The sequence below is a fragment of the Leuresthes tenuis genome, unplaced genomic scaffold (genome assembly GCF_036924035.1).
Source record: "Leuresthes tenuis unplaced genomic scaffold, fLeuTen1.0.hap1 SCAF_13, whole genome shotgun sequence".
NCBI lineage: Eukaryota > Metazoa > Chordata > Actinopteri > Atheriniformes > Atherinopsidae > Leuresthes > Leuresthes tenuis.
Window position 1 is genome coordinate 34832784 of NW_027325367.1, and position 13627 is coordinate 34846410.

Here is a 13627-nt window from a genome sequence, read left to right on the forward strand (position 1 = left end):
TATACCATTTAAAAGGGCCGAAGAGTACTCAGTGACTCTCTGGCAACCTATGGCCATAAAAAGAACACCGCGACAAGTGCGCATTGTGCCAGGAAGGGCCCTCGGACGTGAACCAGTGGACAGTTATCGCTTCTCGGCCTTTTGGCTAAGATCAAGTGTAGTATCTGATATGTCCTCTATACGAGGACTACATATTAAATGGATTTTTAGGAACAGGAGTCTAAAAAGGAGCTTGCTCCGTTCACTCCAAGCATCGACCCGGTACTGCAGTGCCGCTGGGAACGGTGCGCTCTTCTCTGCTCTTGTGAAAAAGCAAACAGTGGTGCAGGATGGAAGTTTCAGGGAGCCCAAGATGAAATTTTCTTTTAGTCTGCTGAGAAAAGGGAGTGAATGCGAGGCAGACTTTAACAAGGCTCTGGGAGCGAGCCGAGTGCGGGCTAACCGGGAGAATTGCTTGAAAGAAACGCGACACCGAATGAGCGCTCAGAACAAAGCCTCAATACGGTGTTTCCCGTGGTGTTTGTGGCTGCCTTGTCTTTTGCACAGAGTAAAAGACAAGGCAGCCATCGAATAGGGCCCGATTGTTCATACTTGGTCAGCCGAGGAGCAAGGGGGAGCAAGCGTCTCAACCAAGCAAAGCTCACCATGGGGAAGGTGGCTATGCCAACTGGCCTGGTGCCCTGCTCCCGCAGTGACGGATAATCGTACTCTGGTTTCTCTTCATAACGTACAAGTCTTTCGCCTTTTACTAAAGACTTCCGTGGAGAGCAGCACTAATGAGTTGTTTCTATTTTTGGCAGGCTTTACCTTTGCGGGTGAAGCCCTTTCTGTCTGTGCAAAAGAAATCTCTTCCTGTGCAGAGTGACTTCCCTGAGTAGAGTCGCCTTACTTGTTGTGACTGTGCCGATGTTGCTTGAATGGTGCTCGCGGGAGTGCAAAGTTATACCATTTAAAAGGGCTGAAGAGTGCTCAGCTGAAGAGTGCTCAGTGCAGCGGGTGGGCGGAGGTGCAAAGTGACTCTCTGGCCACCTATGGCCATAAAAAGAACATAGCGACAAGTGCGTATTGTGCCAGGAAGGGCCCTCGGACGTGAACCAGTGGACAGTTATCGCTTCTCGGCCTTTTGGCTAAGATCAAGTGTAGTATCTGATCTTATCAGTTTAATATCTGATATGTCCTCTTTACGAGGACTACATATTAAATGGATTTGTAGGAACAGGAGTTGAAAAAGGAGCTTGCTCCGTTCACTCCAAGCATCGACCCGGTACTGCAGTGCCGCTGGGAACGGTGCGCTCTTCTCTGCTCTTGTGAAAAAGCAAACAGTGGTGCAGGATGGAAGTTTCTTTTAGTCTGCTGAGAAAAGGGAGTGAATGCGAGGCAGACTTTAACACGGCTCTGGGAGCGAGCCGAGTGCGGGCTAACCGGGAGAATTGCTTGAAAGAAACGCGACACCGAATGAGCGCTCAGAACAAAGCCTCAATACGGTGTTTCCCGTGATGTTTGTGGCTGCCTTGTCTTTTGCACAAAGTAAAAGACAAGGCAGCCATCGAATAGGGCCCGATTGTTCCTACTTGGTCAGCCGAGGAGCAAGGGGCAGCAACTGTCTCAACCAAGCAAAGCTCACCATGGGGAAGGTGGCTATGCCAACTGGCCTGGTGCCCTGCTCCCGCAGTGAAGGATAATTGTACTCTGGTTTCTCTTCATAACGTACAAGTCTTTCGCCTTTTACTAAAGACTTCCGTGGAGAGCAGCACTAATGAGTTGTTTCTATTTTTGGCAGGCTTTACCTTTGCGGGTGAAGCCCTTTCTGTCTGTGCAAAAGAAATCTTGTTCCTGTGCAGAGTGACTTCCCTGAGTAGAGTCGCCTTACTTGTTGTGACTGTGCCAATGTTGCTTGAATGGTGCTCGCGGGAGTGCAAAGTTATACCATTTAAAAGGGCCGAAGAGTACTCAGTGACTCTCTGGCAACCTATGGCCATAAAAAGAACACCGCGACAAGTGCGCATTGTGCCAGGAAGGGCCCTCGGACGTGAACCAGTGGACAGTTATCGCTTCTCGGCCTTTTGGCTAAGATCAAGTGTAGTATCTGTTCTTATCAGTTTAATATCTGATATGTCCTCTATACGAGGACTACATATTAAATGGATTTTTAGGAACAGGAGTCTAAAAAGGAGCTTGCTCCGTTCACTCCAAGCATCGACCCGGTACTGCAGTGCCGCTGGGAACGGTGCGCTCTTCTCTGCTCTTGTGAAAAAGCAAACAGTGGTGCAGGATGGAAGTTTCAGGGAGCCCAAGATGAAATTTTCTTTTAGTCTGCTGAGAAAAGGGAGTGAATGCGAGGCAGACTTTAACAAGGCTCTGGGAGCGAGCCCAGTGCGGGCTAACCGGGAGAATTGCTTGAAAGAAACGCAACACCGAATGAGCGCTCAGAACAAAGCCTCAATACGGTGTTTCCCGTGGTGTTTGTGGCTGCCTTGTCTTTTGCACAGAGTAAAAGACAAGGCAGCCATCGAATAGGGCCCGATTGTTCATACTTGGTCAGCCGAGGAGCAAGGGGGAGCAAGCGTCTCAACCAAGCAAAGCTCACCATGGGGAAGGTGGCTATGCCAACTGGCCTGGTGCCCTGCTCCCGCAGTGACGGATAATCGTACTCTGGTTTCTCTTCATAACGTACAAGTCTTTCGCCTTTTACTAAAGACTTCCGTGGAGAGCAGCACTAATGAGTTGTTTCTATTTTTGGCAGGCTTTACCTTTGCGGGTGAAGCCCTTTCTGTCTGTGCAAAAGAAATCTTGTTCCTGTGCAGAGTGACTTCCCTGAGTAGAGTCGCCTTACTTGTTGTGACTGTGCCGATGTTGCTTGAATGGTGCTCGCGGGACTGCAAAGTTATACCATTTAAAAGGGCTGAAGAGTTCTCAGTGCAGCGGGTGGGCGGAGGTGCAAAGTGACTCTCTGGCCACCTATGGCCATAAAAAGAACACCGCGACAAGTGCGCATTGTGCCAGGAAGGGCCCTCGGACGTGAACCAGTGGACAGTTATCGCTTCTCGGCCTTTTGGCTAAGATCAAGTGTAGTATCTGTTCTTATCAGTTTAATATCTGATATGTCCTCTATACGAGGATTACATATTAAATGGATTTTTAGGAACAGGAGTTGAAAAAGGAGCTTGCTCCGTTCACTCCAAGCATCGACCCGGTACTGCAGTGCCGCTGGGAACGGTGCGCTCTTCTCTGCTCTTGTGAAAAAGCAAACAGTGGTGCAGGATGGAAGTTTCAGGGAGCCCAAGATGAAATTTTCTTTTAGTCTGCTGAGAAAAGGGAGTGAATGCAAGGCAGACTTTAACACGGCTCTGGGAGCGAGCCGAGTGCGGGCTAACCGGGAGAATTGCTTGAAAGAAACAAAAGAACAAAGCCTCAATACGGTGTTTCCCGTGGTTTCCCGTGGTGTTTGTGGCTGCCTTGTCTTTTGCACAGAGTAAAAGACAAGGCAGCCATCGAATAGGGCCCGATTGTTCCTACTTGGTCAGCCGAGGAGCAAGGGGGAGCAAGCGTCTCAACCAAGCAAAGCTCACCATGGGGACGGTGGCTATGCCAACTGGCCTGGTGCCCTGCTCCCGCAGTGACGGATAATCGTACTCTGGTTTCTCTTCATAACGTACAAGTCTTTCGCCTTTTACTAAAGACTTCCGTGGAGAGCAGCACTAATGAGTTGTTTCTATTTTTGGATGGCTTTACCTTTGCGGGCTAAGTCTTTTCTGTTTGTGCAAAAGAAAATCATGTTGCTGTGCAGAGTGACTTCTCGGAGTAGAGTAGAGCCAATTAGATTCTTATTTGTTGTTTCTCTATCTTTTGGTAAAGACTATGATTGCCTTCTCTGTGTCGTTGATTTTGTGCATGCTTTGGCATTAAGAACCTGTGCTTAAGAGGTATTTTTGTGCTTGATTAAAGTTTTCCAACTATATTGTAGTTAAAATTCTTTATCAAAATGTTTTTGGTTGTTTTTGCTTTCTTGCTCATTGCAGGTTGAAATACTGCAATGGCATTTGGAATTGCACCTGGAGGGTCCCCATCCAACAATGGCAAGACCCCCAGGGCTTCTAGGGCCTGAAACATCTCCCACCCATGATTGTCTTGGAGAAAAACAGAGGCTACATCCACTACCAGGGACAGCCGAAACTCTGCCGCGTGGGGAGCATGGGCATCTGTTGGACGCCTGCACAAAGGTATTTTGTCGCAAATGTAGAGAAATTGGTCACACCATCGAAGAGTGTACGAATGGCAGAAAGTGCAATCTCTGTGGAGAATAAAACCACCTCTTCAGAGATTGCCCAAAATCTTTTGCCAACAAGTTGAAATCCCTAAAAATACAGGAAGGAGGTGGAAATGGAGGCCAGTCAGAGGCAGTTGATGAGCTATTTAAAACAGCTAGGCTGGGAAATTCAAATTTACCACCAAAACCCCTGAATGGTGGACAGCAGTCAGGTGAGGCAGAAGACGGGGAGGGGCCTGCAGAAGCCCCACAAATGGAAAGCTCCTTTTAGGTTGAGGAAAGGCAAGGCAAGTTTATTTGTAGAGCACAATTCGTAAACAAAATTGCTTTACAGCTACATAAAATCACAAGAAGGCCAATAAAATAATTCCATAAAAGATAGAAAATAACTAATTAATTAAATTAAAAGCGAAGAGTGCAAATAAAATACTTTCAGTTGTCATGTGCACAGCTAAATAGAACTGTTTTAAAGTCTATTCTCTGAGCGACAGAAAGCCAGTGCAGAGACCTGAGCACTGGACTAATATGGTGATATTTTCTGGTTCTAGTCAGGACTGAATGAACTGCTCTCCATCATTAGAGGCTTAAACTTTGATTAAAAGTAACCTATAAAAGCAATAGTTTGGCTTCTAATGACTGAAACAAAACCCAGAAGAGTGGTGCGACAGTGAAGCTCTGGAGCACCTTTGAAGAAGCACCTTTAGCAGCAGTAAGTTGGTTTCCTGTGTGACGTTAGCAGTGACTTTATCGGCTATCATATAGCAGCATTTGGCAAACCTTCAGCGTACCTTATTAATCATCCATTTTAAAAATGGCAAGGTGTTATAAAACAGTGACACAAGGTCAAAAAGGGTAATGTAGACTAGAAATATTCATGTTAAACAGCCAAATCAGGGGAAAGCGCGAACGCAGTCCCCCACTACCAGAAATTATGCAGTCGAGATTCCCACATTTGGGGAATTCGCAAGGGTCAGTACAGCCGGTGTGCAATGACTGAGCCTCGCCTTGAGTGAACCACCTTCTTGATCATGGTGTCTCTCCTGCCAGGTAAGTATGAGTTGGAAATGTCAGAGGCTGATACCTCTTTCCCAGGTGCCTCACTCGGACGGACAGTGCTGCAACTTCAACTGTCTGGTGTGCCATGCCAGCAGCAGCAGCTACCCCGAAACTAAAATGTTTGCAGATTAAATGAGTAAGGCTTTTCATTATCTTTCTGATCACTTCTTCTTTTAAACAACCAAGGAACTTGCAGCACAAATGTATTTCTTTCCCCTCCTCCCCATCTCTAAAGCCACACCCACACTGGGAAATTTCTCAGTTGAGGCAAACCCTCACGGCTGGGCAGCTGCATATCTCCAGTGCAGACATGCTGCAGCATTTGGCAAACCTTGCTAAACATCCACTTCAGTGGTCACATGTCCTCTCTTTTCATTTTGTTCCTCCCCACCTCTAAGGCAATGCCCACCTGCCTGGGGTGACTGTATGACCTCACCTGACAACTGCGCAGCTGCATATCTGTTGTGTAGACATGCTGCAGCATTCAGCGTACCTTACTAAACATCCATTTTAAAGATGGCAGGTGTTGCTAAAACAGTGACACAAGGTCATAAAAGGGTAATGTAGACCAGAAATATTCATGTTAAACAGCCAAATCAGGGGAAAGCGCGAACGCAGTCCCCCACTACCAGAAATTATGCAGTCGAGATTCCCACATTTGGGGAATTCGCAAGGGTCAGTACAGTCGGTGTGCAATGACTGAGCCTCGCCTTGAGTGAACCACCTTCTTGATCATGGTGTCTCTCCTGCCAGGTAAGTATGAGTTGGAAATGTCAGAGGCTGATACCTCTTTCCCAGGTGCCTCACTCGGCCGGACGGTGCTGCAACTTCAACTGTCTGGTGTGCCATGCCAGCAGCAGCAGCTACCCCGAAACTAAAATGTTTGCAGATTAAAACAGTAAGGCTTTTCATTATCTCTCTGATCACTTCTTCTTTTAAACAACCAAGGAACTTGCAGCACAAACGTATTTCTTTCCCCTCCTCCCCATCTCTAAAGCCACACCCACCCACACTGGAAAATTTCCCAGTTGAGGCAAACCCTCAAATGTATTTCTTTCCGCGCATCTCCAAGCATCGACCCGGTATTGCAGTGCCGCTGGGAACGGTGCGTTCTTCTCTGCTCTTGTGGAAAAGCAAACAGTGGTGCAGGATGGAAGTTTCAGGGAGCCCAAGATGAAATTTTCTTTTAGTCTGCTGAGAAAAGGGAGTGAATGCGAGGCAGACTTTAACACGGCTCTGGGAGCGAGCCGAGTTCGGGCTAACCGGGAGAATCGCTTGAAAGAAACGCGACACCGAATGAGCGCTCAGAACAAAGCCTCAATACGGTGTTTCCCGTGGTGTTTGTGGCTGCCTTGTCTTTTGCACAGAGTAAAAGACAAGGCAGCCATCGAATAGGGCCCGATTGTTCCTACTTGGTCAGCCGAGGAGCAAGGGGGAGCAAGCGTCTCAACCAAGCAAAGCTCACCATGGGGAAGGTGGCTATGCCAACTGGCCTGGTGCCCTGCTCCCGCAGTGACGGATAATCGTACTCTGGTTTCTCTTCATAACGTACAAGTCTTTCGCCTTTTACTAAAGACTTCCGTGGAGAGCAGCACTAATGAGTTGTTTCTATTTTTGGCAGGCTTTACCTTTGCGGGTGAAGCCCTTTCTGTCTGTGCAAAAGAAATCTTGTTCCTGTGCAGAGTGACTTCCCTGAGTAGAGTCGCCTTACTTGTTGTGACTGTGCCGATGTTGCTTGAATGGTGCTCGCGGGAGTGCAAAGTTATACCATTTAAAGGGGCTGAAGAGTGCTCAGTGCAGCGGGTGGGCGGAGGTGCAAAGTGACTCTCTGGCCACCTATGGCCATAAAAGAACACCGCGACAAGTGCGCATTGTGCCAGGAAGGGCCCTCGGACGTGAACCAGTGGACAGTTATCGCTTCTCGGCCTTTTGGCTAAGATCAAGTGTAGTATCTGTTCTTATCAGTTTAATATCTGATATGTCCTCTATACGAGGATTACATATTAAATGGATTTTTAGGAAGAGGAGTTGAAAAAGGAGCTTGCTCCGTTCACTCCAAGCATCGTCCCGGTACTGCAGTGCCGCTGGAAACTGTGCACTCTTCTCTGCTCTTGTGAAAAAGCAAAAAATAGTGGTGCAGGATGGAAGTTTCTTTTAGTCTGCTGAGAAAAGGGAGTGAATGCGAGGCAGACTTTAACACGGCTCTGGGAGCGAGCCGAGTTCGGGCTAACCGGGAGAATCGCTTGAAAGAAACGCGACACCGAATGAGCGCTCAGAACAAAGCCTCAATACGGTGTTTCCCGTGGTGTTTGTGGCTGCCTTGTCTTTTGCACAGAGTAAAAGACAAGGCAGCCATCGAATAGGGCCCGATTGTTCCTACTTGGTCAGCCGAGGAGCAAGGGGGAGCAAGCGTCTCAACCAAGCAAAGCTCACCATGGGGAAGTTGGCTATGCCAACTGGCCTGGTGCCCTGCTCCCGCAGTGACGGATAATCGTACTCTGGTTTCTCTTCATAACGTACAAGTCTTTCGCCTTTTACTAAAGACTTCCGTGGAGAGCAGCACTAATGAGTTGTTTCTATTTTTGGAAGGCTTTACCTTTGCGGGTGAAGCCCTTTCTGTCTGTGCAAAAGAAATCTTGTTCCTGTGCAGAGTGACTTCCCTGAGTAGAGTCGCCTTACTTGTTGTGACTGTGCCGATGTTGCTTGAATGGTGCTCGCGGGAGTGCAAAGTTATACCATTTAAAAGGGCTGAAGAGTGCTCAGCTGAAGAGTGCTCAGTGCAGCGGGTGGGCGGAGGTGCAAAGTGAATCTCTGGCCACCTATGGCCATAAAAAGAACATTGCGACAAGTGCGCATTGTATCAGGAAGGGCCCTCGGACGTGAACCAGTGGACAGTTATCGCTTCCCGGCCTTTTGGCTAAGATCAAGTATAGTATCTGTTCTTATCAGTTTAATATATCATATGTCCTCCATACCATTCCGATGTTGCTTGACAAAAAGTCCAAAAAAGGTAATGTAGACCAGAAATATTCATGCTAAACAGCTAAATCAGGGGAAAGCGCGAACGCAGTCCCCCACTACCAGAAATTATGCAGTCGAGATTCCCACATTTGGGGAATTCGCAAGGGTCAGTACAGTCGGTGGACAATGACTGAGCCTCGCCTTGAGTGAACCACCTTCTTGATCATGGTGTCTCTCCTGCCAGGTAAGTATGAGTTGGAAATGTCAGAGGCTGATACCTCTTTCCCAGGTGCCTCACTCTGCCAGACGGTACTGCAACTTCAACTGTCTGGTGTGCCATGCCAGCAGCAGAAGCTACCCCGAAACTAAAATGTTTGCAGATTAAAACAGTAAGGCTTTTCATTATCTTTCTGATCACTTCTTCTTTTAAACAACCAAAGAACTTGCAGCACAAATGTATTTCTTTCCCCTCCTCCCCATCTCTAAAGCCACAACCACACTGGGAAATTTCTCAGTTGAGGCAAACCCTCACGGCTGAGCGGCTGCATATCTCCAGTGCAGACATGCTGCAGCATTTGGCAAACCTTGCTAAACATCCACTTCAGTGGTCACATGTCCTCTTTTTTCATTTTGTTCCTCCCCATCTCTAAGGCAATGCCCACCTGCCTGGGGTGACTGCACTGTATGACCTCACCTGACTGCGCAGCTGCATATCTGTTGTGTAGACATGCTGCAGCATTCAGCGTACCTTACTAAACATCCATTTTAAAGATGGCAAGGTGTTGTTAAAACAGTAACACAAGGTCAAAACACGGTAATGTAGACCAGAAATATTCATGTTAAACAGCTAAATCAGGGGAAAGCGCGAACGCAGTCCCCCACTACCAGAAATTATGCAGTCGAGATTCCCACATTTTGGGAATTCGCAAGGGTCAGTACAGTCGGTGTGCAATGACTGAGCCTCGCCTTGAGTGAACCACTTTCTTGACCATGGTGTCTCTCCTGCCAGGTAAGTATGAGTTGGAAATGTCAGAGGCTGATACCTCTTTCCCAGGTGCCTCACTCGGCCGGACGGTGCTGCAACTTCAACTGTCTGGTGTGCCATGCCAGCAGCAGCAGCTACCCCGAAACTAAACTGTTTGCAGATTAAAACAGTAAGGCTTTTCATTATCTTTCTGATCACTTCTTCTTTTAAACAACCAAGGAACTTGCAGCACAAATGTATTTCCTTCCCCTCCTCCCCATCTCTAAAGCCACACCCACCCACACTGGAAAATTTCCCAGTTGAGGCAAACCCTCATGGCTGGGCAGCTGCATATCTCCAGTGCAGACATGCTGCAGCATTTGGCAAACCTTGCTAAACATCCACTTCAGTGGTCACATGTCCTCTTTTTTTCCATTTTGTTCCTCCCCATCTCTAAGGCAATGCCCACCTGCCTGGGGTGACTGCACTGTATGACCTCACCTGACAACTGCATATCTGTTGTGCAGACATACTGCAGCATTCAGCGTACCTTACTAAACATCCATTTTAAAGACGGCAAGGTGTTGCTAAAACAGTAACACAAGGTCAAAAAAGGGAATTTTAGATGAGATATACTGATGTTAAACAGCCAAATCAGGGGAAAGCGCGAACGCAGTCCCCCACTACCAGAAATTATGCAGTCGAGATTCCCACATTTAGGGAATTCGCAAGGGTCAGTACAGCCGGTGTGCAATGACTGAGCCTCGCCTTGAGTGAACCACCTTCTTGATCATGGTGTCTCTCCTGCCAGGTAAGTATGAGTTGGAAATGTCAGAGGCTGATACCTCTTTCCCAGGTGCCTCACTTGGCCAGACGGTGCTGCAACTTCAACTGTCTGGTGTGCCATGCCAGCAGCAGCAGCTACCCCGGAACTAAAATGTTTGCAGATTAAAACAGGAAGGCTTTTCATTATCTTTCTGATCACTTCTTCTTTTAAACAACCAAGGAACTTGCAGCACAAATGTATTTCTTTCCCCTCCTCCCCATCTCTAAAGCCACACCCACCCACACTGGGAAATTTCTCAGTTGAGGCAAACCCTCACTGCTGGGCAGCTGCATATCTCCAGTGCCGACATGCTGCAGCATTTGGCAAACCTTGCTAAACATCCACTTCAGTGGTCACATGTCCTCTTTTTTTCATTTTGTTCCTCCCCATCTCTAAGGCAATGCCCACCTGCCTAGAGTGACTGCACTGTATGACCTCACCTGACAACTGCGCAGCTGCATATCTGTTGTGTCGACATGCTGCAGCATTTGGCAAACCTTGCTATCTTGCATATCTCCAGTGCAGACAGACAACCAAGGAACTTGCAGCAAAAATGTATTTCTTTCAGCGCATCTCCAAGCATCGACCCGGTACTGCAGTGCCGCTGGGAACGGTGCGCTCTTCTCTGCTCTTGTGAAAAAGCAAACAGTGGTGCAGGATGGAAGTTTCTTTTAGTCTGCTGAGAAAAGGGAGTGAATGCGAGGCAGACTTTAACACGGCTCTGGGAGCGAGCCGAGTGCGGGCTAACCGGGAGAATTGCTTGAAAGAAAAGCGACACCGAATGAGCGCTCAGAACAAAGCCTCAATACGGTGTTTCCCGTGGTGTTTGTGGCTGCCTTGTCTTTTGCACAGAGTAAAAAAAAAGGCAGCCATCGAATAGGGCCCGATTGTTCCTACTTGGTCAGCCGAGGAGCAAGGGGGAGCAAGCGTCTCAACCAAGCAAAGCTCACCATGGGGAAGGTGGCTATGCCAACTGGCCTGGTGCCCTGCTCCCGCAGTGACGGATAATCGTACTCTGGTTTCTCTTCATAACGTACAAGTCTTTCGCCTTTTACTAAAGACTTCCGTGGAGAGCAGCACTAATGAGTTGTTTCTATTTTTGGCAGGCTTTACCTTTGCGGGTGAAGCCCTTTCTGTCCGTGCAAAAGAAATCTTGTTCCTGTGCAGAGTGACTTCCCTGAGTAGAGTCGCCTTACTTGTTGTGACTGTGCCGATGTTGCTTGAATGGTGCTCGCGGGAGTGCAAAGTTATACCATTTTAAAGGGCTGAAGAGTGCTCAGTGCAGCGGAGGTGCAAAGTGACTCTCTGGCCACCTATGGCCATAAAAAGAACACCGCGACAAGTGCGCATTGTGCCAGGAAGGGCCCTCGGACGTGAACCAGTGGACAGTTATCGCTTCTCGGCCTTTTGGCTAAGATCAAGTGCAGTAAGTGGTTTAAGTTACCAGAGACAAGCGATGTAAGGAGCCTGGATGATTTAGGTGTATCGTTTTTTTTTTTTTGGAGGAAAAATGGTCATTAAACATCCATCCCAGACAGCATTTTATGCTGGTCTGCGAAATTCTTTGAGGTTTGTTTTAAAAGACAAGAAAAGTCATTTTGGAGATCGGGAGTGGTTCGTCAGAACTGTCATCGTCGCAGGTTTGAAAGTTGATCCGGCACAGATTTTCTGTTTGCAATGGAACGCAGCCGATGGGGGATATGATCTCACTTTGAACAGCCAGCAGCAGTACGATCAGATCCAAGCAACATTTCAGGAAAAGGCAGAGATGGAGCCCTTTTCCAGGTTCAGAGTGGTGACTCTTTGCCAGAGGAATTTGAGGATTGTGACTATCCACGTTTACAACCCATACGTCGGGGACGAGGCAGTGGCTAGGTTCCTCAGGAGGTACGGGAAAGTGGACATGCAGCCGAAATATCTGCGGGACAGTTTTGGGATCTGGACAGGTCGGAGGCAGTTCAGGGTGCTGTTGGGGGAGGATCCAGACAGCATGGACGGATTAAAGCACCCCCCTGCATACTTTTCAATTGGGGTGGACAGGGGATTTCTTTTTTACTCCGGGCAGCCACTGTTTTGCAGACAATGTCGCAGGTTTGGACACCTGGCGACAGGCTGCGTCCAAGTTTGCTGCCGGAACTGTGGGGGAAGTGGGCACGGTGCTGCCACCTGTGATGCACCCCGGCACTGTCATGGGTGCGGGGATGCGGGGCACCTGCTTCGGGACTGCCCCAAACGTACCCGCACATACGCCACAGTGGCTGGAGGTTTGGAGATCCGGAAGCAGAGGCCGCAGGTGGAGTTGCGTCAGGAGGTCCACGAGGCAAAGATGGGCCTTGGGACGGGGGCTGCTGTCCGGATTGCGGAGGCGGCCGCAGCCTCGCCGGCTGGGGAAAGGCTCATGGCAGATGGAGATGTCCCAGGGAAGGGCAACGTAGAAGGAGCGGCAGACCCATCGGACTTGGGAGGTGATCGTGAAGGTGTGAGTGTTATGGTGAGCTTTGGAGACTGTCTGCCGCTGACAGGATCCTGGGCAGATTGTGCGGCGAGTTCGGAGGAGGAGACGGTGGAGATGGTGATGGCAGCGATTGGTGGAGTGAGGAGGCAGAGGGTCTCTTCAGGTGAGGACTACACAGAGTCCTCAGCTGAAGCGGTCCGTGCTGAAACACAGGTGAAGGGAAGAAGGAGGAGGAAGAAACAGCGAGAGGGTGCCGTTCAGTCGATGGACAGTGCGTGTGAAGGAGAGGTGCCTTCGACTTCACCAGGACATTCGGGGTCATTGGGTGTGGACTTGGGGCCGAAGGGTTCCTGCAGGGGGTCTGATGTAATGGAGGGGGTACCTGCGGCCTCCGAGAGGCATCAAGGAGTAAGCAGGGGTGCGGAAGGGGAGGGCGGGGCCTCCGGGGGCACCCAAGATGGTGCGAGGGCTGATAACATAGATGGGGGGACTGGGCCAGGGGAGGGGGGGGCTGTTTCACCCCTGAGCTCGTCACGCTCTGTTTTTGAGGCCAGGTCGCCCAGCAGTGTGGCCTACCTTGAGGAGTGCGAGGTCTACGGATCGGGGGGGTCTGTGGGGAGTGGTTCCGAGGGCCTACTGGGAGAGAAAGAGAAGGCCTGAAAGGGACCTTTACAGTTTTAACAGTCAATGTGAGGGGGATGAGAGATAAGGGGAAGAGGGGGGGGATTTTTCATTATTTGGCCCAGGTCCCTTTCCAGGTTTGTTTTTTACAGGAGGTTCATTTAAGGGATGGGGGAGATGTAAGGGTCTTCTCTGATGGATGGAAGAGGGGGATTTCAAGGTGGGGGGTGGGAGGGGTTCACTCTTGTGGGGTGGGTATTTTATTTGGGGATAGGGATTTTCATGTGTCGGGGAGTTTTTCTGTGGTACAGGGGAGGGTACTAGTGGTTGATGCGGACTGGAGGGGGGTCTATTTTCGGTTCATCACTGTTTATGCCCCAGCAGAACCACAGGGACGGAGGGATCTTTTTTTGGCGTTGCCTGATGTTTGTGTTACCAACAGGGTTTTGGTTGTGGGGGGGGATTTTAATGTCTCTT

The 13627-nt window shown here is 49.1% G+C and overlaps 16 non-coding genes and 3 pseudogenes across 16 annotated transcripts; 14 read left to right on the plus strand and 5 right to left on the minus strand.

The window, feature by feature from the left end:
• The first annotated feature begins 125 nt into the window (after positions 1-125).
• Positions 126-295, plus strand: LOC140267750 (U2 spliceosomal RNA; annotated as a pseudogene).
• A 409-nt stretch (positions 296-704) lies between these two features.
• Positions 705-818, plus strand: LOC140267868 (U5 spliceosomal RNA). The gene has a single exon (XR_011907403.1). It is a non-coding gene; the product is annotated as a U5 spliceosomal RNA (small nuclear RNA).
• Positions 819-1107: 289 nt separating this feature from the next.
• On the plus strand, positions 1108-1298 carry LOC140267730 (U2 spliceosomal RNA). The gene has a single exon (XR_011907318.1). It is a non-coding gene; the product is annotated as a U2 spliceosomal RNA (small nuclear RNA).
• Positions 1299-1684: 386 nt separating this feature from the next.
• LOC140267869 (U5 spliceosomal RNA) lies at positions 1685-1798 on the plus strand. The gene has a single exon (XR_011907404.1). It is a non-coding gene; the product is annotated as a U5 spliceosomal RNA (small nuclear RNA).
• Positions 1799-2047: 249 nt separating this feature from the next.
• On the plus strand, positions 2048-2238 carry LOC140267682 (U2 spliceosomal RNA). Its single transcript, XR_011907274.1, has one exon. It is a non-coding gene; the product is annotated as a U2 spliceosomal RNA (small nuclear RNA).
• A 409-nt stretch (positions 2239-2647) lies between these two features.
• LOC140267870 (U5 spliceosomal RNA) lies at positions 2648-2761 on the plus strand. Its single transcript, XR_011907405.1, has one exon. It is a non-coding gene; the product is annotated as a U5 spliceosomal RNA (small nuclear RNA).
• A 275-nt stretch (positions 2762-3036) lies between these two features.
• On the plus strand, positions 3037-3227 carry LOC140267692 (U2 spliceosomal RNA). Its single transcript, XR_011907283.1, has one exon. It is a non-coding gene; the product is annotated as a U2 spliceosomal RNA (small nuclear RNA).
• Positions 3228-3629: 402 nt separating this feature from the next.
• LOC140267814 (U5 spliceosomal RNA) lies at positions 3630-3743 on the plus strand. The gene has a single exon (XR_011907353.1). It is a non-coding gene; the product is annotated as a U5 spliceosomal RNA (small nuclear RNA).
• Positions 3744-5158: 1415 nt separating this feature from the next.
• On the minus strand, positions 5159-5322 carry LOC140267860 (U1 spliceosomal RNA). Its single transcript, XR_011907396.1, has one exon. It is a non-coding gene; the product is annotated as a U1 spliceosomal RNA (small nuclear RNA).
• Positions 5323-5920: 598 nt separating this feature from the next.
• Positions 5921-6084, minus strand: LOC140267812 (U1 spliceosomal RNA). The gene has a single exon (XR_011907351.1). It is a non-coding gene; the product is annotated as a U1 spliceosomal RNA (small nuclear RNA).
• Positions 6085-6848: 764 nt separating this feature from the next.
• Positions 6849-6962, plus strand: LOC140267871 (U5 spliceosomal RNA). Its single transcript, XR_011907406.1, has one exon. It is a non-coding gene; the product is annotated as a U5 spliceosomal RNA (small nuclear RNA).
• Positions 6963-7236: 274 nt separating this feature from the next.
• Positions 7237-7427, plus strand: LOC140267723 (U2 spliceosomal RNA). Its single transcript, XR_011907312.1, has one exon. It is a non-coding gene; the product is annotated as a U2 spliceosomal RNA (small nuclear RNA).
• A 389-nt stretch (positions 7428-7816) lies between these two features.
• On the plus strand, positions 7817-7929 carry LOC140267903 (U5 spliceosomal RNA). Its single transcript, XR_011907435.1, has one exon. It is a non-coding gene; the product is annotated as a U5 spliceosomal RNA (small nuclear RNA).
• Positions 7930-8220: 291 nt separating this feature from the next.
• LOC140267785 (U2 spliceosomal RNA) lies at positions 8221-8354 on the plus strand (annotated as a pseudogene).
• An 18-nt stretch (positions 8355-8372) lies between these two features.
• Positions 8373-8536, minus strand: LOC140267985 (U1 spliceosomal RNA). The gene has a single exon (XR_011907508.1). It is a non-coding gene; the product is annotated as a U1 spliceosomal RNA (small nuclear RNA).
• A 601-nt stretch (positions 8537-9137) lies between these two features.
• Positions 9138-9301, minus strand: LOC140267988 (U1 spliceosomal RNA). Its single transcript, XR_011907511.1, has one exon. It is a non-coding gene; the product is annotated as a U1 spliceosomal RNA (small nuclear RNA).
• A 602-nt stretch (positions 9302-9903) lies between these two features.
• On the minus strand, positions 9904-10067 carry LOC140267910 (U1 spliceosomal RNA). The gene has a single exon (XR_011907441.1). It is a non-coding gene; the product is annotated as a U1 spliceosomal RNA (small nuclear RNA).
• A 1017-nt stretch (positions 10068-11084) lies between these two features.
• On the plus strand, positions 11085-11198 carry LOC140267873 (U5 spliceosomal RNA). The gene has a single exon (XR_011907407.1). It is a non-coding gene; the product is annotated as a U5 spliceosomal RNA (small nuclear RNA).
• Positions 11199-11465: 267 nt separating this feature from the next.
• On the plus strand, positions 11466-11639 carry LOC140267793 (U2 spliceosomal RNA; annotated as a pseudogene).
• Positions 11640-13627: the final 1988 nt, after the last annotated feature.